At 37.8% G+C, this 26,994-nt stretch overlaps 1 long non-coding RNA gene across 1 annotated transcript in view; it reads right to left on the minus strand.

The window, feature by feature from the left end:
- Window positions 1–1,402: 1,402 nt before the first annotated feature.
- Window positions 1,403–26,994, minus strand: part of LOC116439712 — a 41,630-nt gene continuing 16,038 nt past the window's right edge. Inside the window, exons 2-3 of the long non-coding RNA XR_004238247.1 lie at window positions 5,657–5,797; window positions 1,403–4,877 (exon numbers count right to left, since the gene is read on the minus strand). This is a non-coding gene — a long non-coding RNA (uncharacterized LOC116439712). The remainder of the gene's footprint in view (window positions 4,878–5,656; window positions 5,798–26,994) is intronic.

Consider the following 26,994-nt stretch of genomic DNA (forward strand, 5'->3'; position numbering starts at 1 on the left):
TGTCCACCTAAATACAATTAGCATTCAAAACAATAGTAATAATGATGGTGACTATTGATTTCAGCACACACTAGCAGTGTAGGCATGTATCCAGGATCCTTGCTATGCTCCTAGAGATTTCACTGATGTCTGTGTTATCATGCCTGTATTAAAATTAACTGGAGTATGGCTTCCTGAACAGAGGTAGATGAATTAAATTAATATGGAGAATACAAGAATGATTAAGTGTTAACTCATCAGTATGATGAAAGTGATTATAGAAAACCTGTTAACTAGATTTTCTCATTTTGGCAGACATATTGGCAGAGAGTATTTTGGGGAGGGATCTAGGAAGGATAATAAAGCAGTGTGATTGCATGCAGCTGGATTTGTTATTCAGACTTTCTTTTTTTGGACTGTGACACTCTGTAGGAGCCTTGTATACAACAATATGTAAAAAAAATAAAATAACCTACAGAAAAGCTTAAATGATTGAGGATGGAAAAATCTTTTAACAGTGACATTTTAAATTATATCAAAAGCAAAATACATTTTTCTGCCTATTATTGACACAAGGAGTCAGTCCTCTCAATGAGACATTCACTCTTGCAAGGAGAAAAACAGGAAAACATACACAATGCTTTAAAATCTTATTCTGGGCATACAATAGAAGTAAACGTACATTTCATTGGCAGAAGACAAATGTAATGATTCATTATCCCTTGCCGTTTCTGAGAAGTACAAATAAAAGTCTGATCTCATCAGCTGTGTCTCTGGATTAAACATATTGCTATAGCCTCTTGATTTTTCTTTCTCTACATTCAGTTTTTCTGAAGCAGATTTAGACTCTTTATTTCTACAATTTAATTTGGCTGTGCAGAAAGAAATTCCTTCTCAAAATGCTTACAAATTTAGACTGACCTTCAGCAATAATCCATTGAAAGAATTACTTTTTCCATATCATGATACTGTTTTCTCCTAACATTGTTGCTTATCTGTGTTTTCCCCTTGAAGCTGTTGAGCAGCCTACTGGAGATTTGTCACATCTCCCATATGCAGTGAAAAATAAATTTGAGCATGAAGTTGAGCCTCTCTTTTATTTGCAGCAGGTGTTGGCTTACTAGCACTTTTAAATTTAGTCCCTCCTGACTATGAGAACAAAATGTTTCAAACTGGCCTGGTTCTGAATTTAAAAGCACTGTTCACATCTGAGTTGGGAGATAAAACCAAGGGGTTTTACAACTTTAAAATTAAAGGAATGGCCTTAAAAGGTTTCAGGAAGATATTTTCTAAGACAATACTCATATGTCAATGGCCCTGTGCTGGGCAAATTATTGAACACAGACAGTTGTATTTCTCAGCCCATTTAAACTTTCAAGACTTTAAAAACATTCCCATTTCTCATCCAGTTACAAAAAAAAAAAAAAAAAAAAAATATTTTTATCTCCAAATTTTCCAGAAAGAAGTAGATACAAACTGAGTCTTGAGTGGTCAGACCTCTGTGGTTGTGGAATTCTGCATCCCACATAATTGCCTTTACCTTTAGATTTGTTGGTGTTCAGGGCTTGGTTTTCCTTCCTTCTTTCCTTTCTTCTATCTCTTCCTCCCATACAGCTTTAAACAGTCACCCCAAACCTGATGGATACAGCTTTTGTTCAATCACTGTTTTATCACCAGAAATCTTAGAACAGAAAACGCTGAAAGAAATTCCTGAGTGTATGAACATGGTAAAGCGAGCAGGGCTGGAGTGTGAGTTTGCACATTGTCTCAGGTCACCCTACTGGGGCAGGAGTCAGCCTGCTCCCTGCTTTGATCGCATCCCATACCAGTTGGCACTATCTCAGTCTCATTTAATTTTTCCTGAACAAAGATTTAGTCAGGGCAGTCTCCTACTGACAGGGTTCACATAGAACCTAGCCAATCAGTAAAGCTGAAAGTTCTAGCAAAACAGGTTGGAGGGAAATGTTGTAAGGAAATGACATGTAAAAGCAGGACAGCTGCTCCACATGGATGCACTTGAACATCAGCAGAGGTTAAGTTAGGTCACATAGCTTGTCATAATTTTTTCACAACATACAGGCTCATCTTTTCAGTGTCAATCCAGTTAAAAAGGTAACCAACCATGTCCCATTAAGTTTAGTTCAGTTTCTTGGTTGCCTGCCTATCTGTTAACAGATGGGGAAGGAAGGGGAAGGAAGATTTAGTGATACACTTACCCAGCACATATGTGTTGGTACCCACCTGTTTCAAGGAGAAGCCATTGAGAGAAATTCCTCTCAGAGGAGGGGGCTGAGAGTGTAGTAGTAAATTGATGTCTCATTTCAGCCTCTGGTTAGAAAACTTCCTAAGAAAGTTGACTCAATGATGAAAATCTGTTGAAAGAAGCACTTGGAGGATGAAGTGGGTGCAGTACCAGGTATAAGTACCAACAGTAGTTACCAGGAATGAGTCAAATTTGGGCCTTCCTCTCTCTGCCTCTGCACATCCCCACTTCTTATTTCTGCCACTGCCGGTAAAGAATGAGAGTCACTCTCCTACAAATGATGAGAAATGTTTTACTTAGATATCAGAAGGGCAAAAGCTCAACAAGCTGGTGTGTAGGCTGGAATGGTGCTTGTAAGAGACAGACTGTGATGTGGAGAAAACACTTCTAGTCTTTTCTTCATTCTTTAGAGATTTTTTTCCAGAGCTTTAAGGAAATTTATTGTTTAGATGCATTCTCTAAACAGTGTGCTGTGTTATCACAGTGCAATATACCATTACTATGATAATGTTCAATACTATGAACTACAATGTATAGCATGATAGCTCTGAATTCAGTGCATTCAGTAGTCTTAATCCTGAATTTCACTGGCTCGTATGCTTTCCTATCTGTGGGAAGTTGGTGTCATCCAGATTCAACGCTGAATTTGTCTTGTAAGCTGGTTTTATGCTAGAACATTAAGTTCTGCCACAAGGAAATTGAGTATCTCCTGCTAGTCAATTAGATTGCTCTTGTACTTACTGACTGATGCATATGGCAACATACCCTGGAATCGTGGCCTGTGACTACAGTAAATAATGGGATGGCTCCTCCTCCGAGACTGAGATGTGAGATGTTATCAGAACATGCACAGTAAAACTAGGAAAGGCTCTCACTTCTATTATATGGCCATGATTTAAATTTATTTGCAATCTCTTGCATAGCTTGAATATAGCTTCTAGCTGGATTTATCTGAATTTCCATTTGCACTTAATTTATTTTTCAGATAGCTATAATACTCTCATTTTAAATGTTAATATAAGGCACCAAAATGATGACTAAAAATACAATATAAGGTAAAAAATGTAAAAAACAAAAAAAAGCATGGAAAAATGCATTGTTTTCATATTAAACAGCAATACAGACAAATACACAATTAGATAATAATGCTCTGCAAAACGTAAACTAATTCTTTCAGCCAGGCTGAAAGGTTCAGTCTTGGAAGAGTCCCTTACACTAAATAAATTAACATGAGGAAGGTTAGCAGAATGGAGCCCTTAATCAAATTAGACAACACTAGACATAATAATGTTTAAAAAACCTTCTGAAAACATGTGCTTTCTTCTCCTTTATGGACATTTGAAGGAAGTCAGTATTTTAACACTATAATTACAGCATGTAACTATTTTGTTTCCAAATATAATTATTAATGCCTCAAACTCATTTTCATGCATCCATAATATCGTGCAATCTGATTTCAGAGGTTGACCTGGTTTTGTACCACAGTTACCTTTAAGTTTAGTTAAAACATGATGACTTACATTTTACAATACAGTGACATTAGAAATACTTTTTCTCTCAAAATGAGTCTTTTCAATAACTTTTTACTGCTGATTTCAATGGCAAACTCTTACGTTCTGGAATAAAAATGATCCATGCTTCTAAAAGGAATATAAATATTTGCTTTTCACTGTGCAAATAAATCAATTCCTCTAAGTTTAATAGTTTTCCAAATATGCAAATAATTCAAATTGTTCATGGTTAGATCAGATTTATTTTCTCACTTCCTGACAGATGAAGAAGCAGAACAGTTATTTATCTTTGTGAATAAATTTAACATTAAAAGATTATTTATCAGACTTTTTGATCTTCAATTAGACTTGAAGGATTAAAAAGACTGATTCAGAATACAGTTTATTCTTAAACAGTGTAAAATCAAAGATTGTAGTTTAGCCGTACGGCAGATTGTCTTCATGTCTGAAAATGAGTAATATGGGAACAATTATTCTCTGTAAAATGATAATTTATATCAGATTTTGTTATTAATCAGCATTTTTGATTGCATTGTAGCACTGAATATTTAAAATTAGAGGTAAAAAATGGTAAATAGGACTATATCAGCTTAGCTCAATGTATTGATTATTTATTGGGTTGCCTAAATGTAGTTTTGATGCATGTATCAGTAACCTTCAGTATTTATATCCACCAAAATTTTCACAGAAGAGATTTTTTTATTAGACTAACCAATGCAGTCAGAAAAATAAACAAGATTTTTTGTCACAAAGTCCCATCTTAGAGTTTGAAATGAAAAAAACCAAACCAAACCAAATTAAAACAAACAACAACAACAAACAGGAAACCAAGCCAAAACAGAACCAAACCAATAAAACCACCCCAAACTCCTTAAATCGATGAAATATTGTCTCTTCTTTAGAACAAATGTGCTGCAATCAGAAAGTCTTCATGTCTTTCACAACTTTGTACAATGTACAAAGTCTTTGAAGCTAGGCAAGGTGTTTTGTGAGCTTTATTCACAGGGTAATGTTCATAACATTACATGATTTCCTACCGTATTTATCAAAAGCAAAAACATTTCTACCAATATGATACTGCTCTGCTTCACCCCACAGTGTCCCTTTACTGTATAGTATTATTCCTGAAAAAGAAAAAGGGAAAACCAGAGGTTATTCACTTTGACCATAAAAAACATCTTTCCTGATGTCTCTACAGCAGCTCAAATGCATTTAATCTTTGATTTTCTTTTCCTTCCAACAAATTCAGCTAGATGACAGAATAGATTTGGAGCAAAGCTAATCCATTATATTTAGGAAAAGAAATCCTTTTCAGACTGAAAATAAATCCTTTCTCACATTATGGTGAATTTATTTGGCTCCTGGAGAAGTCTAGAGAAGATGATGTATGAGGCAATGAAAGGAAGATGACCAATTCCTATAAAATATGCCAAGTTAGAGCCATAATAGGCCTTGAAATAGTCATGTATTCTAATGGCCATTCATCAGCTTAGCCAAACAGTGAGCCTATGAGCAAAACAATGTTGGAACAGTGGTAGATGGTCAAAATGCAGTTTACCTATTTAAGCAGAACAGAATGAGCTTCTTTTAAATTTTATTTTAAAGGCCCAGAGGTTGAGGTTTATTTTGAGAAATACCAGTTGTAACATTCTCTTCAGTGCAAAAAAAGGTGGTGGTTTCCTTCCAGCACCAATCTTTGAGTGGACTGCCCCTCATGCTTTCTTTCTGAAGGTGTTTCCTTCCCCAGCTCAAGGAATGACATAGGAAACAGAACAAATAATTGCCTTTGCTTACATGTCCTCATATGTATTCTGACAAATAGGCTGCCAACATGCCTAAACTTCCCCCTACATTTATTGAAGTAAGATCTAATTCAAAATCTAAAACTTGATTTAGTTTTTACCTTTCTGTGAGAATAGAAGGTCTGCAGTTGTTCACAGGAACTTGTAAAACTTATGAGTACTGATTTGAGCTGGTGTGAAAATCATATCTTCTGAGACTGGGTTTGTTTTTTTCTCATTGGAAATGTGTCTGTCCTTTACACCTGTAAGATTTAGGTTTAATCAGAGACAGAATAGCCAAAAAGGAATGGAGGTAAGAAAATTAGCCTTGTAAAGAACATCTTAACAGAGGGAGCATAGTGAAGATCACTTGATCACTTCTGCAGCATGAATTTTCAGTGTCATAATGGCATCTAAAGTAATGGTCCTGCAGCAATCCAGACTGAAAACACAAAGGCTCAGAGAATCAGCAAACGTAACTCATTTGCAACTGGACTGGTTTTCCTGAATTTCTGGTGGTGTCTTGTCTCATAGGCGTATAGAATAAATGCTGAACGCCACTTTTGGCATCCACTGGTGTGCTGTGTCCCTTGCAGACCCACATTAACCTTATGTAGCCTTTTTGTTTCTCCTTTGATAGTGACCAAGGAAAGAAACATTGTCTTTTTTCCTTTGTTTCCTATTGTTTGAGCAGTATGATCACTTTTACACAGAAATGCCAGGTTTTTTCTGACATTAACAAATTGCCTTTGGTTATGGTAGATGATGACTAAGAGGTAATGGATTATAGCCTGTAAACCTAATTCTTTTGATATATTTTACCATTTTGTTTGAGTCTATATATACTCAAGAAACACTAGCGTTTTAAATTACAGCCTTTCTGTTAACTTTAAACCCTGAATATTTTAAGATTAGCAAAACTCAAAATACAGGTTCTGAAAGTCTTCTCGATGAAAATAAAATCACTCCATCCAAGTAGGCGTGGAAATCCAGGAATGAGCTCAATCCACTGCTCATGTCTTGTAGTTCTTTAAGCTAAAAGAGATTCTTTGATTTTTAATGTCACCTGAGACTGTTTCAACAGAAGGCAAAAGAGCAGACAGCTTCATACACAGCTCTATATAACCATATGTTTTGCTCATTTTTTCTAGTTCTATCATTTTTCAGCAGGTAATATTCAGGAACAAGGTCAAAGGAAAATGTTTAGGAATTTGTGTAAGTGGCCTGCCCCTGTATGGATATTACAAACAGTGTTTGTTATTCTGACAACCACAAATTTACTGGTATCATTAGCAAAAACCTTACGAAGTACTTATTTTTAGTAGCTTAATGTCATGAAGCTGAGTCAGGGGACGTTTGGGTTGGATATCTGGAAAAGGTTCTTCACCCAGAGGGTGGTTGAGCACTGGAACAGTCTCCCCCAGAGGAGTGGTCACAGCACCAAGCCTGACAGAGTTCAAGGATCATTGGACAATGCTCTCAGGCACAGGGTGTGACTCTTGAGGTGTCCTGTGCAGGGCCAGGAGTTGGACTCAATGATCGTGATGATTCCCTTCCAAGTCAGCATATTCCATGATTCTATGATGTAGAGGGATTCCTTGTGGAATATAGGATACCCCAGGAGGGCTTGGGTATCCCAGGGCTGTTGCAGAAGTAACCCTGATGGGGCCTCAGGCTGAAAGCAGGCTTGCAAGGCACCTGCTAGCTGGCAGCCTTGAACAGCCTTGGGAAAAGGTATACACTGGTCAGCTCCCCCGCTGCTTAGAGGCTTTCTCATGGGAAAGGGGCGTGAACTTTGGAAAAAGTATAACTTGGTGTAACTGAATAATAAATCTGGAGCACGATGCTCAAATCGTATCGGTGTTCGTATTGTGACTCTGGCTGGATTCCCCTGCTCCCGGGACCCCCCCTGCTACACTATGATTCTACTTTAGTCTCTTTATTGGGATATGGACCCAGAATTACAGTAATTTTTTTGTTGTTGTTGTTTGGGAAAAGAGGAAATACATCTTATATATAAAGTCACAAGTTAATTGTTAATATATTTAAAATTATTACATTTTATTGCAGTCTGATTCAAAGATCATTGCTAATTCAGGAGTAACTGTGGCAGAAAGAAAAAGAATACACCTATGCCAAAAGAGTTCCAGTAATTATAATAATTCAGTTAAACTCATCGTGAAAACACTTCTTATTTTCTATGCCTTTTCCTGATTTTCTGCTCACTCTTCCTCTGCTCCTCAGGGTCATAAACTTGCTGGTCTCACCCTGGTCTTGGCAGTGAGGATGTTACAGGAAATTGTCAGCATCTAGAGCCCTTGATGAGAAGAAGAGGAAGCCCAGGTTTCTTCTACCTCACTCTAGGATCCATACAGGGTCACATTTGTATGTCTGGTAATACACTTTTACACCATGATCTTTCTTTCCTGGTCTGCAGCTCTCTGTCTCACATGAGTTTTTTAGCTACTACTTCTTTGTTCTCCGTGTAACACCCTTTACTTGAAATCCAGTCCTATGTTCCCGTTAGTGACCACTGGCGGGGTGTTTATGGCCATAAGGTCTCCAGTGCCAGCCATGGCCCCATCTCTTACCATCCCATTCCCATACCCCATGACACATCCTGCATCTCCACTTCTCAAGGCCTCTGCTGTGGCTTTAGGCCTATATTTCTCTACACTGCAGAATAAAATTCCTGGGAAAACCCCAGCTATTGATCCCTACTGAAGCACTGCTGGGTTGCAACTTCACAGTCAAATACCCACCTAGGAATAACTCTGAGGCAGTGCTGGCCTGTGGTGATGAGAGGCAGTAGCAGTAGGTCCCCACAACTTTTATATCCCCAGATGTTTCTTCCATTATAGGAAAGGGATAGGGAGGAGGGGGACTGTCTTCAGAAATCAGAATTATAGGCAGCAACCCCTGCCTCCTCTTTGAGTGGTGCCACAAGCCAAGGTGGTGTTGGCAGAGTGTGGAGCTGAGGACTGGGGTAGATCATATGGGAGGAAGATAGCACAGAAACAGCAGGATGCCCTGGACTGAAATTTTGCTGTTTCCACACTGTGCAATTCAGGGGAAGTTACTCCTTAAAGAATAAAGGCTCTCAGTTTTTTGTGCCTTTATACCTTGGAGAAGACAGAAGAGATAAAGAAGACATCATGGAGTGCTGAAAAAGCAAAAAGCAAAAAAAACCCTCTTTTTCTGGAAGGTTTTACAGAGCCAGTTATTGTGTACAGAGGACATAATACACTGTGAGCTACTGACAAGCTTGTGAGCCTGATTTTTGTCATGAAGCACTTGTATTTCAAAGAATAAAAGTTAGAGCACAGCAAGCACACAAATATCCAGAGTACTTCAGTGAAGAAACGTTTTGCTAATATTTATTACAGGCAGTTATGTAGGGGTGATAGATTACTAGGAAAAGCACCAGATTCATTTTGAAGGTGTTTGCGAGGTTAATATAAATTGAGAATTTGAAAACACCTTTTTCTTCATTTCACATCATTCTGTAGAAAGCGTTTTTGAGAAGGGTGAAAAACTTTGGTTTGTTCCAAAGATAAAGACTGTGTAATCTTCTGGAAAGAGTTGCTGAAAATTTCTATTTATTGTCTGTCCTTCCCTTTTGATCTTCTTTTCTCTGTCTTCTTTCCATCCAAGTTACCAAAGGATCTTTCTTCTCCAGCATCAATTTGAAGGAGGCAACATTCACCTTAAATCACTGGATGGAGGGACCTGAGGGACCTGAGCATTATGAAAGATTCAGACTGGAAGAGTGTTTTTTAAAAAATTAATTTGTAGTGAGAAAGTTTAAATGAGGGAGGGGCAGAAAGTGCTATCAGACCAAAGTGGGGATTTTATTTTTTCCATCAGAATTTTGTTTCAAAAGGCATGATGGTTACTTTGGTCTTGTTCTAGTGTAAAGAAGGTAAAAAATAAAGCCAACTGATAATTTCCCATGAGCCAGAAATACAGTTCTCTCCCATTTCTTCCTTAGCTTCAAATTATACTGGTCTAAAAATCAGCAAATCATCATCTTGAAAGAAGTAGCATTTTTCCTTCAAGGGGTCTTTTTATTTTTCAAGACACCTAGAAATATGGTAGTTACTCTGTTTCTGACATTCTCACTCCTTCTGGTTTCCTTATTTGTATTGTGTTGTATTTCTGAGGGTTTTTTTAGTTAATTAAATTTCTAGAACCATCTGAGCAAAACTACAGAGATTGTATTGCAGCCTAAAGAGATTTTTGACTCCACAGGAATGCCATTAAAAAAAAGAAATTATTTGAAATTCCATTATAAATGCTTCCATGATTCCTAAACATTCTCAAACTTGTTGCTTTTCAAAATTCTCACTCTATAATTTAAAACTGGTATCTTAGAAGATAAAACCCAGGATGTTTCTGAAGAGTACAGAAGAACTTTGCACAAAATATGTGTTTTATTTTCAGAAATTCAAAATCCTCTTCTTTTCTCTCTCTATTTAAGTTGTCTGGTAGTGCATATATTCTCATGACAGTGTATTTTTCATTGTAATCTACATGAATGCTGTTTACTAAAACAACACAAACTTTGGGGATAGGGTTTCAACATTCTCTATCAATAAATTTCAAATTTGAATGGAATTTAAACAATAAATAACTTTTTTTAGCAAAAAAAAAATTTAATTTTCATAGTCAAAGAGTTTCAAATTCATATTTCAAAACGGGACATTATTTTAGAAAATTACTTACACACAGCTAGAAAATGCAATGGAAAATATCCTAAACCACATTTGGATGTGTCAGTTTGGAGTTTGTTATTTTTTTACTGGAAAAAGCATTGTTTTGGTGAGAGATACAGAAATTATGGCCAGTTGGTGTGTGTCTGTGTTACACTCTGCTGGTGGAGAGAGTACATAAGGTTTGCCTCCTTGGGCAGCATCTACAGCTGTTCCAGTAGGAAGAAAAGTCTTGAAAATCTGCGTCCAAATTGGACCATCACTCTGTTCATATTACCATGTCCAGAGGGTCACTCTTCATTGCCTAGACAAATGTTAGAAAGCTAATTTCTGCTTTATGGGGTGGTGAGCAGGCAGGCAGTGGTGGCATAGCATTGGCATGGCCCACCATGGCAGAAGAGCTGTCACATGGAAGAGAGATGTCACAGAGAAAAGCTGCTATGAAGACCAAGAACCTGCCTGGTGTCTGGAGCACAGGCTCTGCCCAGGCTGGTTGCTCAGCTGCCAGCTGCAACCACATGGGCAGCCAAATAAGTCAGCATTTTCTGGAGGAAAAATTCACCTAAAAAAAAGCAGCACATTAAGAAAGTTTACATCCGTTTGTACTGGAAAATACCTTTGTAGCAGTCCTTGGCATGGCATGTCAGAAATGGAAGCTTTCTTTGAAATGTTTGTTTCCATTTGTGTTTAATTTTAGATTTGTTAGCAGAGTTCAGCTGTCATCCAGTGCAACAGGAACAGCAGAGTTCAAACTTAAAAGTTCTCCTAGACTCAATTTTAAACAGTCAGAAGTTATAAACTCTCTTAGCTGATATTTTAATTATAAATCAATGTTTCTTAAAGCACATGCAATATCAAGACCCAGAAAATGGCACTTTCTGTGTAGCAATAATTAAAAAAGAAAGGGAGTACCAATCTGGGGATGCAAACATTAGAACAATGTATTTTCTATATTACTTATCTTCATTTTTCCTGGTATTCCAGTCACCATGACCTGTTGTTGTGAAAGCCAGTAATAAGACCATTGTACTAATGCATGTAAAAAGTAACTAGGAAAAGAAAAACTTGCAGATATTGAGCCTAGGTTTTAGAGAAGAGATCACCATCATGCATATTACCTGATAGACTTTTCTTGTTCTAGTGTTCAAACTTGTAACACCTTTTGTCCCCTTGTACACATAGGAAACTTCTTTTATACTCTCAGGTTCAAAAACTTTCCAAATTTTTTTTTTTCAAGAAGTAACTTATTTTGTACATGAGAACAATATGCAATAATAAAACATCTTAAGGTTACTTTGATAATTTGAGCCTGTTCTGAGACCTGAATGTATAAACTTCTGGCTTCTAAAAAATCTAGAGATTCCACTTTTCTGAGTTCATTTCTTGAACTTGTATTTTCACAAGGAATTGAGTTAACCATTTAGGCATTGTCAGGAGGGCCAGTTAAAACTTATAATTAATAAATCTCTGCTGGCTATACCATTTCCAGACAAAACAAAACAAAAAATCTCAAATGCTGGCATAAAAATGGTCACTGAGATACAGGAGGATGTAATTCAGTGGAAAGGAGACCACTGCCAGGACAAGCCTTTGTCAGCTTAAAATAAAAAGAATAGCCAAGTCCTGATTGCATTGCTTTGCAATGGATGATTGTACTGAGGCAAATGGCACTTTCAGAGTACTGCTAAAATAACCTGTGAATAAAAATCTGCTCTGAGTTCTGTCGTTGTTAAAATAATCTGGGAATAAAAACCTGCTCTGGAACAATATAAAGATAGGGAAGAGATCCAATGAGAGTATGGAATCTAGATAAACCAGTACAGAAGTGCAGTGGGCTTTCTAAGACCACTCCAGGTCTGGCTTTTGAAGAGTGGTGGTTGCTGACAGTGGGGCAGCTGAACATCTTTGCTCCTCAGATCCCCCTGCTGCCTTAACCATGCATATTGACTCTCGTGAAATGTCTCTTTAAATGCCACAGTGTGGAGGGTGTAGTTTCAAACTTCATGCTGTTTAGCTTTAAAAATATACTGTAAAATTCCATGTCAGAGGAACAGTTTCAGGGACAATTACATCTGTCTTCACTGGGGTGGCAGAAAGGTCAGGTTACAAACCCAGAGTAAGTCGTCCTTTCTGCTGTGTCAGAACTATTCACATGTATCTTATGAGTTAGGGACTCGTCATTTTGCACTGCTATTTTTATACACAGCGCGTGATATGGCTGACTCTCTTCTAGTCTTCTGGAAGTGCATTCAGGGCTTTAGATCATGTACAGTATACAGTAACATGAAAAATTTTCTTCATTAGGAGATTTGGCACGCAGGGAGGCCGCTTTGAAGTCTGGTTCTGTAACAAATCTTGCATAAACTCTGTTGTTCAGATGTTGAATACTTATTAGTGATCCTTTCGCTGGAATAGAGATGTACGTTATTCCAGTTCAGATAATGTGTTAGCATAAGGAAGATATTTAAACCACAAATACTGTTAGTTGCATGTCAGACTTCTCAGATTCAGCAGAAAAAGACAAAAACAAAACAAAAAAAACCCCACAACATTTCAAGGTAAACAGGTGTAATTGACCAAAATACAAAAATTTTAAAAACTGCAAGAGATTTATTGTCTCAGCTATTCAAATCTTATTCCAAATATCTACTTACAAGTTATATATTGTCCACTGAAACAGATATCCCCAGAAATTGATTGCCCTGCAGAAATGCTCCTGGCTTACAGTGTTGTGAATTTATTCAATGTTTATGACTTAAAAAGTTAGAGACGGTAGAGAAAAAAAAATAAACTAAATCTGTTTTGACAGAACATTCTAGCTTTTGAGCCTGAAATGTTTACTTTCTAGCATGTAGGTTGGAAGTGTTTTTTTCTGGATCCGTAATGAACTGCCCTACAAAAAAAGTTTGTTTTCAGTGTTTCTAGATCTGTGTTAAGCAATTTGGCACGTTTGCTTTGGAAATGAAATTGCTTTACAATTGTGGAATCAGTATGTTCCTAAACTTATAAGTCTGACAGAATGACAGGGTTTTGACACTGGGATAGCTACAGATTATTCCAGGACTGGCAGATTTAAAATACTGAGGCATGGAGAAAAACATGTCTGAGTGAGGGGCTAAGCCCCACCCTCACCTAACATCAGAGCCTCCAAGTGCAAGTGATCCTGGAACTGCTTCAAACTTGGTTTCCCAGACAAAATAACACTTTATTTTCTTTTATTTTTCTTTCGGTGCTGCTATTCTCAGTTGTTAAAGGTGCTCAGTGGATGCAAAGGCACACGCACTATACAATACTTCTGTTATTCTATTTCTTACCTGGTAAAATAAGACAGCACCAAATAAACCCCCCAAAATATCTTCCATGATAGCAATATTCAATCTCCTTACCTAGTGCTACTTGTCAGTATAGAAGTGTCTGTGAAAGGACAGAATAGCCACTATTTCACATAGCATGCTGTGCTTCCTAAAATGTGGTTATAAAGAGGTCTTCCTGGGCAAAAGATGGGCTGACACACTCTACAGATAACACAACTCAAAGAATGTTAAAGGTGATGGTTCTGGATGCAAAGTCTCTGCCCCTGGTTGAACTTACTATTTTTGGAACATTTGAAAGTATTCTTTTGACTAATACACTTAAGAAGAAACATCCCTGACAAGCAAAATGGACTGATATGAACTCTGCTATGGGATGTTCACAATCTGTCTCCTGCACTGCAAATAATGTTCCCAGATCCCAAAGAGTTTTATATTTCTGTAATGCCTTTGCAATGTAATAACTTAGATTGAAGATAAAATAAACGAAGCCAGTAGGTTTTGATTATGCTGTGCAAGATTGACACACCAAAAAACAAGGCCTAAATTATGAAAGCCCTCCTGACCACAATAAAAAGTTGGTCAGTGGATTGGGTCTGGGATAGAGAAAAATAAGGACCTTTCTTTTGCATATTACCCATCCTAAGGAGCCAGATTTTTTTTGCAGTCTGGCTAACACATGAATTCTCATGTCTCCAGCTTCCTTGTCAGGAAGCCTGTGGATGAATGGTTCTGATTTGAACCCACTTTTATGGGGAAGGAAACACCCACACTAACAAATATCTGGGATGTTTTGAGGTAATGTTTTAAAGTGCTGAGCAATTATGTTGGCACCACATGAAGAAAGACACTGAGTAACCCTTTCTTGCTAGGTTACTGCATACCTAACAGATTTCAGCCACCTACACCTTTACCAGTGCACCAGATGAGAATTTTTAATATGCCTGAAAAACATGTTACTGTTCCACTCTTCTCTTTTACCACTGTTTTTTCTTTCCTAACTGCAACTTGTTAGGAAGTTAGAAAAAAACCCTCAACACCTAGAATAAATGGCTTAAGTTGTCTTTCAAGTTTTCATTCAGGTTAAATTAGGAAAAAATGGCTCATTTTTAAACAAATGAAAAGAGTAAAGCTGTGGTAAAAAAAATGTGCCAAAAAGATCCTGTGAAATGCATGATTGTATCTGGGCGGATAGATAATTAGGGTGTATGAGACCTTATTTTTTGAGCATCTGAAGTGTAGGTGGACTTGAGGAAACAAAGCATTAAAGCTCAATTTTACATTTATTTTATTGTCTTTGCACACTTTTCTCAGTTTCCTGTGGTGCCAGCCATCTGTCCAAGCCCATGTGTTTGATAGGGCATGTCATGGTATGCCACAAGGATCTTGGGTACCATCCTGTTTAGTCCAAAACTCCGACTCTGGATTCTACATGCAATTCTCTTTTATTTTTTATTTGTCATAGGCCTGGGTGTGAGTTCAAGTCAAATATAAAACATGAAGGCATGCTGTCCTTCAAGGAATGACAGTCCTTTATATTTAAAACAAAGAGATAGTGCCAAGAACACAGCTAAAAAAAAAAAAAGTATATATAAAAGATAAAGAGCGCTTCTCTGTGTGGTTTCATGGGCCACTTTGGAGACTGAGGTGTTGGCTGTTGCTATAGCAGGGAAAGTTTTGCACAGAAGATTTAGGTAGACTCAGTACTGCACAAAATAGGATAGCTTGCATGGCAAGATGTCTTAGCAAGTCTGCAACAAAAATTAGAGCTATAAAGCATGCAAACGAAAGGTTTTGAAGTTATGAAATGAATTAATTTTCAAGTAATAACTTCTACAACTCAGTTAACTATATCATACATAGGACCCAATGTGGATTGAAGTCTGTTTTATCAGTTTAAAAGTTATTTGAAAATGAATCAGAAAGAAAAGCTTTTGTATTTCTGTTGCTTATTTTCAGAACACATCATTTTCGGAATGGTGATACTGTTGAATTAGAATGATCCCCAAACAGTGAGAAAGAATAGTATATTGAGAGCACTGCAGATCACAAGTTAGTCTCTGATTCTGCTTCACACATTCTGTATGGCCTTGGGTAAGTGACTGAACATTGGATGCTAAGATTTTGAAACATTTTCAAGAATAAATGTATCTGCATCCATTAGCCAACTTCATTGATTCACTGCTGTTTAAAAAACTCAACTAAGAATTCCTAGAACTGAACACTGGGTGTGTATAACACAATCCAGGACATTTCACAAGATTTTTAGTTGACTTTCACTTTTGAAAATGAGTACCACGTTCTAGTTTTAAGAATTCAGTGAAGTTATTGTAAATTCTCCTCTAACGAGTAGCTAGGCTGAAAGCTGTAAAGCTACACCTTTATTTTACCCTTCATTTGTCTAATCCAGTTTTCAGTTTGGGTTGGATGTAGTTATAACTTTGGCAACTGGATTGAAGTACCCATTACGCATGTTTTACTCTCAGTATAGGTACTTAAGGGAGGTCTTTATCACTCTAGAGTTTTTGATATTCTAAATAGCTTCAGCTTCCAGGATGCCATTACAAGGCATGACTTTTGATTTCTCAGTTTCCAGATTGTCAAACAGCCCTCATAAATTGCGACCAGCTTATGTGGATATGGTGACAGTCACAGCTCTGTCGCTACAAAGGAAATGTAGTCACACAAATCCTACTTGGTGTTGTATATTGGTCTTACAGATACCTTGTAAGAGATTCAGCTGTTGCTCCTCCATCTCTCCAGAGTCCTCTCAAGGGGCTGTTGTTCTCTCCATTGCCAACCAACAGAAGTTCTGTTCTCTCAATAACATCTATTTTCCAGATATTTAACTTCCAGTGGTGGAATAAAAAACATTGCTGTCTGCTTCCACTCAGCAGATGAAGTAATCAATTTTTTTATTGGGAACTTATCCTCTCCTTTGTATTTATTGTTTTTCAAAAATATCTGCCATCACCAAACTTGTGCAGTTTGCTTTGTTTGGCTTTATTCTAAATTGTTGAGAAAAACTGCATGTTTCATAAAGCTAAGAATCAACTCCTGTGGATCCTTGTGGTCCCTAAGAAATGCACTGGCTGATTCTCATTAGTTTTGAGATATGTCATCGCTATTTTTAATACAATCTTGGTGCATCATATTAATATCATATCACTTTAGTTCTTAATCAAAATGTCAAGCAATATTGAGTCATGATCATTACAGAAGCGATGGTTTGTTACACCACCATCCATTACCTTTATTAGAGAAACTGGGATCATTAACAGAACAAACTACTTGGAAAAGATCTAACGGGTTTTCCTGAAGCATTAATCATTTTCTTAATTGTTCATTAACAGACTGTCAGCCATTCCTGTATTTACTGATGCTGGTCAAAGTGGTCTATTTTTAATTACTTTGTTTGAGCAACACTGTGAGGGCATCATTACCCCTTTCTAGTCTTTAGTCCCCTTTCTGATATTGCAAGAATTATTAAAAAGTAGTATTCATTAACTAGAGAACTCCTTAGTCAACTCTTTAAAAATTTACAGGTGGACATTTAAAATATTTTTACCAGTTGCTCTTACATTGTATTGAGGTACAGTTGGTATTTTTAGAAAATCTCTAGAAATACAGAATTTTTTTTTCAAAGATTACTAGAAAAGTTAGTCCTCCTTTATCAGCCGGAGGAAAGACCAAGCAGTGCAGAGAGATGGGGAATGTTCATTACAGTTCATTACAGTTTGTCTCTGCCACTGCTTCATCCTCAGGAGGAGGCCTGCTTTCACTCTTCCCTTGCTCCCCTATCAAGTCTCTTCCGCAGAAAAGAGTCTTCCATGAACTTCTCCATTGTGAGTCCTTCCCATGGGCTGCAGTTCTTCAGAAACTGCTCCAGTGTGGGTCTGTTCCATAGGAAACAGACCTCTGCAGTGTGGGTCACAGGTCCATGTCAACAAACCTTCTCCAGCAAATCTGCTCACTCTCCTCTCCAGCTGGGGTTTAGGGTATTTCTCCCCTCTCCGCGTAAATAAGTGAACACCACTGTCTCTGATGGACTGATTGGCCAGCACCAGGTCTGTCTTGGACCCCTCTGTCACTGGCTTTGTGCGCATGAAGGAAGCTTCTGGCAGCTTCTCTCAGAAGCCACCAGTGTGATACCCCACACCACCAAAATCTTGTCAGGCAAACTCAATACAAACATGAATGCAATTATGAAATTGCAGTACTACAAAGAACTGAGCCACGTTGAGACACAGAGTGGGGTTCTCGTAGCATAACTTCAGTTATGTAAAATTTGAATATATCTTCTAAAATATCCATTTATGCCTTGTTTATAATTACTCACAAGACATGGTTAGAGTACAATTCATCCCACAGGTGCTGAAAGGTTGAGGCTGGCTCAGCTGTCTTTTGTGGGTGCCCATTTGTCTCCAAGCAATCTAAGGAAATTAGGTTAAACTAAATGACTAACACTTATCTGGCTAAAGACAGTTGAAATAAACTCCATCCAACATGGCTGATCCAAGGAAACCTGCAGTACAAACCAAATTTTTTAACATTCCTCATGTCCTGTAAAAAATTATAATAATTACCCAATTCTTTTCAACTAAGATCAGAGTTTACTGAAGTAGAATAAAAGTGTCAGTTTAAATGTAAACTGCATTCCACATTTAGGTTTTATTAATTGGCTTTTCACATAGAAAATAACCCTTAGAGAAATGCCAATTATTGTACAGTGCTTCTCTCTAATAAGAACAAATCATCCCTCCTAAATCAAATGGGGATATATTTATAATTATTGTATGGCTATTTGATTGTATGACTGTGCATCAGGGTTTTTATTAAAAGGAAAGTGGTATTCATTTGAAATTATTAACCAAATATACTAGTTTACATGTAAGTCTGTATGTGCTTAGTAAGAGATTGCCCTTCAGGAAAAAAGCCCCCACCCTTCAAAAGCAGAGTCTTGACTCTGTTTCTCATTCTATGAAAGTGCAGTCCTGCTTCCCAAAAGAAAACAAGTTCCCTTGCTTTTTAAATTCCTGTCTCTCAACAAACCAGGAACACTGTCTAGCCCTCTGAGACAGGAAAAAACAGCGAGACTGAGCCCAATTCACTCCCAGTAAAGAGGAGAAGGGAACTGACATACTTGATTAATCATTGCTATCTCCCTGCTGCTATCAACACAATACAGCACCTGTGGCAAGGAGCCGAGCACCCCTTTATGCTTCTCATTTGATGCACACACTCATTGCATTCACACACTCAGAATGTGATCTTTCATGAGTAAGGAGTTATGTTCAGTAATGAGACATGTCCAGTAATGAGAAGTGGATTTTTCCTTAGCCAAAAGTTATCTGTTTAAAAAAAAAGAAAAAAAAAGCTTTCTGGCAGAGAAGCAATTGCAGATCTTTAAATATTCCAGTGCTATTAAAAATCTTAGACCTTAGCAAATGATTGACAATATTTCAACAACAGGGAAATGGTGACTGGGAACTTGTCTCTGGAAACAGATGGTGCTTGACACTTCTCTGGAAGAACCTGCCAACCCCTTTAGAACACCAGGTCATCTAGGCTGAAGCATAAAAAGAGAATATTCTTGTCCTAAAATGCTTACTATGTAACTTTAAAGAAGCATTTGTGTATTAGTTGCCATGGGAAGACTCCATCCTACCGAAGGTGTAAGTGCTGCAGCAGTCTGGAGAGAGCCTTGTTCTGGACTCAGCTGGCAGTTTGCTGGATGCAGAGGATTGATGTGCTTGTGTAAAGGAAGCTGCACACACATACAGCTACACCTGCACAGACAGATGTTATCTCCTTTGGCTGTGGGTGACAGACATGTGCACGTGCATATTTGTGTGCACGTATGCACAGAGAAACACACAAACACGGGTACTTCAGTAAAGAACATAAGGACTAGCCTGACTTGTCCTATCAGCTTTTGGTGCTGGCTTGGATGTCCTCTTTAAGATACCTTGAAGATGACAGGTATTTACAGACAGCTTACAGCTTTCTCCAGCTTCAGGTGGAAGTTGTCGGGCTCCCCCCACAGTGCCTAAATGACAGTAGGGTTGGTGTGGCTTAATCCCACCCCACATACTGTAGTGTGGAATGTAAACTGTTATCTTCTGCTTTATGTATTCACCTTGTGATATATGTCATGATGAACAAAAATCAGAAAATTGAGGGTTTTATCTGTCCTTCAGTTATCAGTTTCACTTTATTACTGAGATGGGTTTCTCTCTCATTAATTTCATCTGGTCAAAGTGTGCTTCAGTTTGCTGCCTTCAATAATGAGTCACCCTGTTTCCACTGTGGCTTGCTTGCTCACTGAATTGTGGGAAGAGATGTGCTACATGAAATAAATTCAGCTGGCTTCATACACCAGCTTTGATGCCCAAGACTGTGAATGAGAGAACCTCAAATTGCTTTTGCTTTACACTTCTACAAAGGGAAATGACTGACAATAGGAAGTGACTAACAAGTTCTTAATTAAAAACCACTGTAAAACCAGACCTGACACCCCTAAGAGAAAAAAAAAAAGACAACCCACTTTATATAGAAAATGTGTACACCTAGCTAAAGAAATCCAGAAACTGACTGCCCAGTGGCTGATTTTCTCCAACAATTCACTTTAAAGTATCCTTGTAAGCATGTTCTTTATGTTTTGAAAACAAGCTATTTTTACATTGTGGTCCATGTTATCACTTTGAATTGCAGAGGCAAATACGCATTGTGTCCCTATCTGCAACCCTTTTTCTTATTTTTCTTTTTTTTTCTTTTTTTTTTTCCTCTATTATGACATTGTTGACAAACTTTTCATGGGATTTTTTATAGTCTACTTTTCTAGAACTGGCTCTCTGTTTGGGAGTATCCCTGCCAGTCTACAGCTAAGCAATGAAAGAGTAGAGCATGGGAATGTTCCTGAGTTCAGGGACAGGCTTGATCCCTTTTGTGGCTTAAAATTTGGGATGAGAACCAGGCATGTACTGTAAGTTCCTTATGCCTTGCTTTCTGTAAGTTCTTAATTCTGATCGTGTTATTTGAAATTTCATCTGACCCACTTCAATAGTAGATCTAACTTTTGTCTTGATCGTACCTTGAGAAAAGCATTTCCACATTTGTCCCAGTCAGAATTCAATACTCTCTGACCAGGAGGAGGGTTCAGTGTTTATTATGAAATCTACTAATTTGGTGTATTTGTGATTTTGATTTAACAGAAGACTGCAGCAATGTACTGAAATCATAATAGAAAAATAACATAGCATTTCCATACTGTTTGAATCACAGAACAAACACATTTCTCATTACCAGGCTCTGTGTGCTCGCTGTCAGGATGCTGACATCCCCAGTCCCTAGGAAGGCATGTATGGATTAAAGCCATACCAAGCTGTCTTCCAATTCTGTTCTAATAATTGATCAGATTTTATACTTCATGTTGGGCTGAAGCAGGTACATGTCCTCCCAGCCCTGGCACACTGGTCTGGGTAGCTCAGGAAGACATAATTGTGTGTTAATTACCTCAGGGAACCTGATGATCCAACAGTTCAGCTGTCTTATCTAGGAACATTACCCTTCATTCTCCCTGGTGTTGAGATAAGTTTAGCATTCTTCATGATACATTTTTTTCTGAGCTCATTGGGGGTTTTGCCTCATATCTGAACATTCCTCCACTGTGGAGGTGTGCTGGTCAATCACAGCCACACAACAGCTGCTTTCTCCCATGTATAAATTTGCAATACATTTTCCCAAGAAATGCATTGCCTACAGTACAAATATTACACCTCAGGTTTTTCTTCTGAAAGGACACCATGCAAACTGCATGTCATAGGTTAGCAAGCATAGTCCCGGAAGGGACGTCCTTGCTAAGGGGTGCTTACAGTTTCCTCTGGGAACTGATAGAACCTATCAGCTGGCCAGGTTGAATATGGACAATTCTCTAAGCCACTTAAAGTTGTGATCACCTCTGTGATCCACATTTAAGAATAGGCAAACTCCCCCTCCAAGCTCTCTCTCGTTTCCGGTGCTGGGACAGGTGGCTGCGGGCCCCGTGTGGGGGCCAGCGGGCCCAGCCAGGCCCTGCTCGGGCCAGGCCAGGCTGGGCCACGGCCATCCTGGAGCCAATGGACCTGTTCCAGCCATGGAACCCCCCCCACTGCCTTGCCGTGGGCAGCCGGAGCGGCTCGGCTCTCCCCCCTCTCCACTGCGATAAGAAAAATTCAACATTCCAGCTGCAAAGCTGCAAGGCCGAGGTGAGATTAACCCTTTTATTGCTGTGAAGAGCTGAAAACCTGAGGGAAGAGAGAGAGGAGATGCTTAAAGCTGAAATTCTGTTGTGAAGCTATGATATATCAGAGTATCCTGTTGTAATTTCATGAAGATATGGGGGGTGGAGTGTTCAACTCGTAAGCAAAAGCACCTGCGCTGAGATAGGCAGATGCTGACGCAGCTGTAATTTCATGAGAAGTTTGGACAGGGAGAGATGAACCAGATGAGGACTTTTGCTCCAAATGGGAAAGGAGAAAACCTCAGTCCGTAGAGATGAACCAGATGAGGACTTTTGCTCCAAATGGGAAAGGAGAAAACCTCAGTTCCTAGAGATGCTCCCAGAGATAGTCCTAACGATGAAGATGATGAAGACCCTTTGCTCCCAGGGAAGGAGAAGGGCCTCTGTTTTTGTTTCTGAACGGCTCAACCTTAAAATTGTACCCCAAAAAACTTCAAGAGTGGACCCTCGAAAGCAGTTGCGGGAAAAGCTGCAAGTCGGGGGAAAGGACTCACACGCAGGCAGAGAGACTCCTCTTCCTAAATGGACTGAACAATATTTGGAAGTGGGCGGCTGTCTCGTTGTGATAATGTTTTCATAGCATGAGCAAGAAGAGACTTCTCTTTCTAAATAGACTGAACAAGGTTATTATGGAAGTGGTAAACAGACTGAACATCTTAAGGGTTGTCTTTTCACATTGTCAGTGGGAGAAGGGAGGAAGGTGGGGGGAGGAGGAGAGTTCTGAAGGTGGTATAATTTTTTTTTCTTCTTTTAGGTCTGTTAATAAACTTCTTTATATTCTTTCAAGTTTGGTGCCTGTTTTGCATTTCTCCTAATTCTTATCTCACAGCAGATAAACAGTAATGAGTATTTTGGACCAAACCACTACACTGCAGAACACAGCATCTACTTTTACTTGCTGACCCCTTTTAATTATGACTATCACAAGTTGTTAGTCACACTTTACCTTGTGCAAAATCTTCTGAAAAGTTATTTTTTTAAAAATCTTTTAAGGATTATATTCTGATTTAAAATGGGAAAATACAATTACTGTGAAAAAGTAGATACCTAAGAACCCATCATTAGCACTGAAGGAAGACAGGGAGTCAATACAGATAGTTGGCTTGGAAATCTCCTTCTGGAACTAATGCTTTTGTACAGCTGAGTCATATAGTACAGAAAATCATGTAGAGAGGTCATTGTTCATGTGAATCAAATGACTAAGAGTATGAAAATTACAACTCCTCTCTTTTACCCCTCAGAACAGAATTTTTACTCTTTCTTTTTTTTAAGCAGTAGGTGCAGAGTATACAGAAAGTGTTATTTTTTTAGTCCTTTTTCCCCTAAAAATTCCTTTACAAAGAAAACATGCAGTATGATGTTTTACATTTTACATTTACCAGTTAGAACAACATTGTTCTAAATTGGTCACTTCTACCTTTTTTTTTTTGTTAGTCATCTAATAATGTATAGGTTATGAAATAATTTACAAATTTATTTCAGTGATCACTAGATTTATCCAAAGTATGTGTCCAGGTTTGCCTTTATGTAAAGGTATATGTATGGAGCAACATCTCTGCAGTTTCTGAGTAAGGCACTGACATACAAAAAATGTAGTCCAGAGAAGGAAGGGACTCACCCAGATACAGTCACAGGTTATGTCCACAGGAGTAAATTAAATATGCTTGAGAATATTTTGATGCAAACCAGTAATTATTAAAGTTGATTTAGTCACAGATGGATAGTCGAGTTAGATGAATATGAGTTTTCTGTAGATGTTTGTCTTATTCTGGAACTGTACATCATATTGCTGAGCCTTTGTTTTGACTCTAGGTCTAAACTCCTTGGCTGTCCACCTTCTCCAACTCTTGGAATGCCTTTACAAAAGTCCCTTCATGGATGAATAAGGTGGTATCCTGCAAGTATCTATGCTTCCTAATCTCTTTCCAAACACTTCTACAGGCAGTTTTGAGGCAGTTCAGGGGAAATTAAGGATCATTCTATAGGATCTGAGTCTGAACCCTTAAATCATCTTCCACCTGCTCCCTGTCTGCTGAGTGACTGCTAATGGTGTGATGCTTATTTTGGGTCTGGGTCATTACTGGTGAATCTTTAAAAGCCGTGAAACTGAGCTTCTGTTGCCACCAGAAAGGCAAGAAGAATTGGACTGATAATAGCAATGAAGAACATTTTGTGAAGACTTTCCTTTTCTTAGCTGGAGAAATGGGGTTATTCATCACACTGGTTTAATTTATTCAGAATTCATGTTTCTATATTCATTTGCTTAATTTGCAGTCCAAAAGGGAGGCAGTGTGATGCTTCTTTGCAAGAAATGACAATGATTGATGCGTCTTGGAGAAAGTTGTAATTTTTCAGTGATTCTCTGGTCTTTCCTTAATTTCCATAATTTACAAAACTGTAAGGAAAATCAGGTTTATTCTAGTTGGATGGTCTTATTATGGTTTATTTTCTCCTTTTAAGTTAGAGAAAATTTTGACCTACTTCCTTGATTAGATAACCTAAGTTCTTTGCTTCTCTTTAATTTTGGATAACTAGAGAATCCCCTAGATTTATTTTTCAATAAGCTAAACTAGGGAGGTAGAGTCTTCTTTGTATCTGATGTGCTGATGATATAGAGATGTCTTCAGATAGTATTTTATAGCCCTATTATATGAAATATGCCGACTGGAACTTTTAGGTTTCAGAGAAACACCTATAATTCCTATATCATACTGTGACTATGATATACAATAGTGTGTGAAAACTATGATTATTTTTCCTATTTTAGTTGCAGGGATCTATATATGGGCCAATCCTCTCATCAACATCCCATACTTGAGAAAAATGGGCACTTCCTAGGAGTGACTCACCTGGCCTATTTCAAATGTCTGCTTCAGAAAGAGGTTAATATTGCCCTGCTAGGACTTACTGCTCTCTACTGCCAACATGACTGTGTTATTACAAAGACAGACCCCTGCATGGTAAACACCAGCATCATATCAGACTCCTACTTCAGATTATTTCTTATCTGGAACTGTAGTGTCCATAAGTGTACAAGCCTGATATACCCTTTTTCTCCAAACCGGTGCTGGGCTTGGAGCTTTGTGCCATGGCTGTGCCGGCAAAGGAGATCAAGAATATGAGCAACTGAAAATAGTCCCAAATCCCAGATTCCATGTGGGTCCTAGTGACTGCCTGGTGCCTATTTTGCAGTCTTTTGTCTCTTTGTTGCTACAGGCTCTCTTAAATACGCTCTAAACTTGAATGTTTCTTAACTCTATATTCTCTATTTCAAAGGGTCTAATGTATGAGCCTTGTGAGTTTTTGTGCAAAAAGAATGAGTTTACAAAGTGGGAATATATGTTCTGCAAGACAGATAAAAGCTATAATTGTAATTTTTCAATTCAGCCTACATAAACTATACTGAAACACAGGATAGCACAAGGTGCAGATTTGGTGCATTAAGCAACAGTTTATTTACAGATTTTTCTGACCAATGAATAAATAGCCTGAGAAGGACATTTTTTTTGTGGACAATGTGTCACATTCTCATATGCTGTGAACTGAAGGCTACATTATTTTACTTTAGCTAAGTGTATAATCATATAATTAACTCCATCATTATCTAGACTGTTTGGTTAATCCAGACATTTATTTTTAAGGGTATACTCAAGACAGCGTAAATGCGAATTACGATAAAACAGAATTCCCTCTTTCTCTCAACTGCCCCAAGAATTGTAAGTTCTTTGCTATGAAAAGCTATAGCTCAGGGGTTTAATACTTAAAGCTGACTTCGTCACATTGGGACTTTCTAAATATGGATTTGCTGAAGAAAATAAAACACTGATTATCTTTTTTAGAACTAAAAGAAGACAGAACAAAAACAAATGTCTCATTCAATGAACAGACACCTGAAAATGCTGGGTTAACAGCTGGACTTGATGATCTTAAAGGTTTTTTCCAATGTAAAGGATTCTGTGATGCCATGATATACAATGTTCAGCACATCATCTTCCTTTTCATTGGTTTTCTTTTTCCTTTTTTTTAAATGAGCATTGCTGTTTGAAACCTTCTGTATTCCACAGTCTTCTAATTACTTGTACTCACGGTTTCAGCAAAATTAATTTCTATAAAAAGTAGAAATTAATAAATAATAAACAGCTTATCAGAGAAGATACTTTGGACCCTGGTATTTTTCTTAGTATCCAAATTATTTGAGTTTATGCAATATATTTTTATTCTGAGGAAAAAGCATGACATTTTTTGTGTTGAAAATAACAGTAGGAGAGGCCAAAGTCATGGGAGAGGGCCATACCATTAACTTACACTCTTCTGGTGAATGTGATCATCCTTAGAAAATTAGAGACAGATAGAAGTGAACATGGCTCATGAGCCAAAAGAAAAACTTATAAATAAATTTCAACATTATCTTTCTTAATATGATGGATTAGTGAAAAAGGAATAAAAAGCATCCTGACACTTCAAATACGTAATGGAAGAAATTTTTTCCTCTCCAGTGCTACATACAAATGTATACTTGGAAATTTAATATTCTTTGTGTAAGAATCACTTAAGTTTTCACATGTATTTAAACAGTGAAGATGACTGGATGGTGGCCAGCAACCTCTTTCTTTTGTGCATCGGGCTCCCTTGTAAGCACTGATATCATGTGGGTGCTGAAATTTAATTAAAATGCCTATTAAGAAGATATCTCTAGAAATATCTTGTCTTCAGTGGGTAGATATTTAATTTATTTTTAAAATGTTGGTTTAGCTGTGCAAAGCAGAGCTGTCTTCTATAGAAAGATGAATATGAATGAAATCCTCTCCTTTTGTTTTCTAGTGAAAGCGTACTGCTGCTAAAGCTTTTAACTTAGATTTTTTCATTAGCCTGTTGCCATTGGCAGGAATTTCACAGCAACTTCTGAGTCACCAAGTTCAACACTGTGTCATAGCCAAACTGAAAAAACTACTATAAATGTATGATATTCTGTTTAAAACAAGCTGTATTAAGTGCTTTGCATTACACTTGAGGAAAAGAAGGTTTAGAGCCTCACTTTCGGACTACAAAAAATCTCCTTTTTCTAAATTCATGTGTAAACTTACTCTATTCCTTACCTTGCTTTACCTTGCCCCTGGATGTGCAGCAAGCACTGATGTGACTGAATTGCACTTACG

This window comes from Corvus moneduloides, chromosome 2 (genome assembly GCF_009650955.1).
Source record: "Corvus moneduloides isolate bCorMon1 chromosome 2, bCorMon1.pri, whole genome shotgun sequence".
Taxonomy (NCBI): Eukaryota; Metazoa; Chordata; class Aves; order Passeriformes; family Corvidae; genus Corvus; species Corvus moneduloides.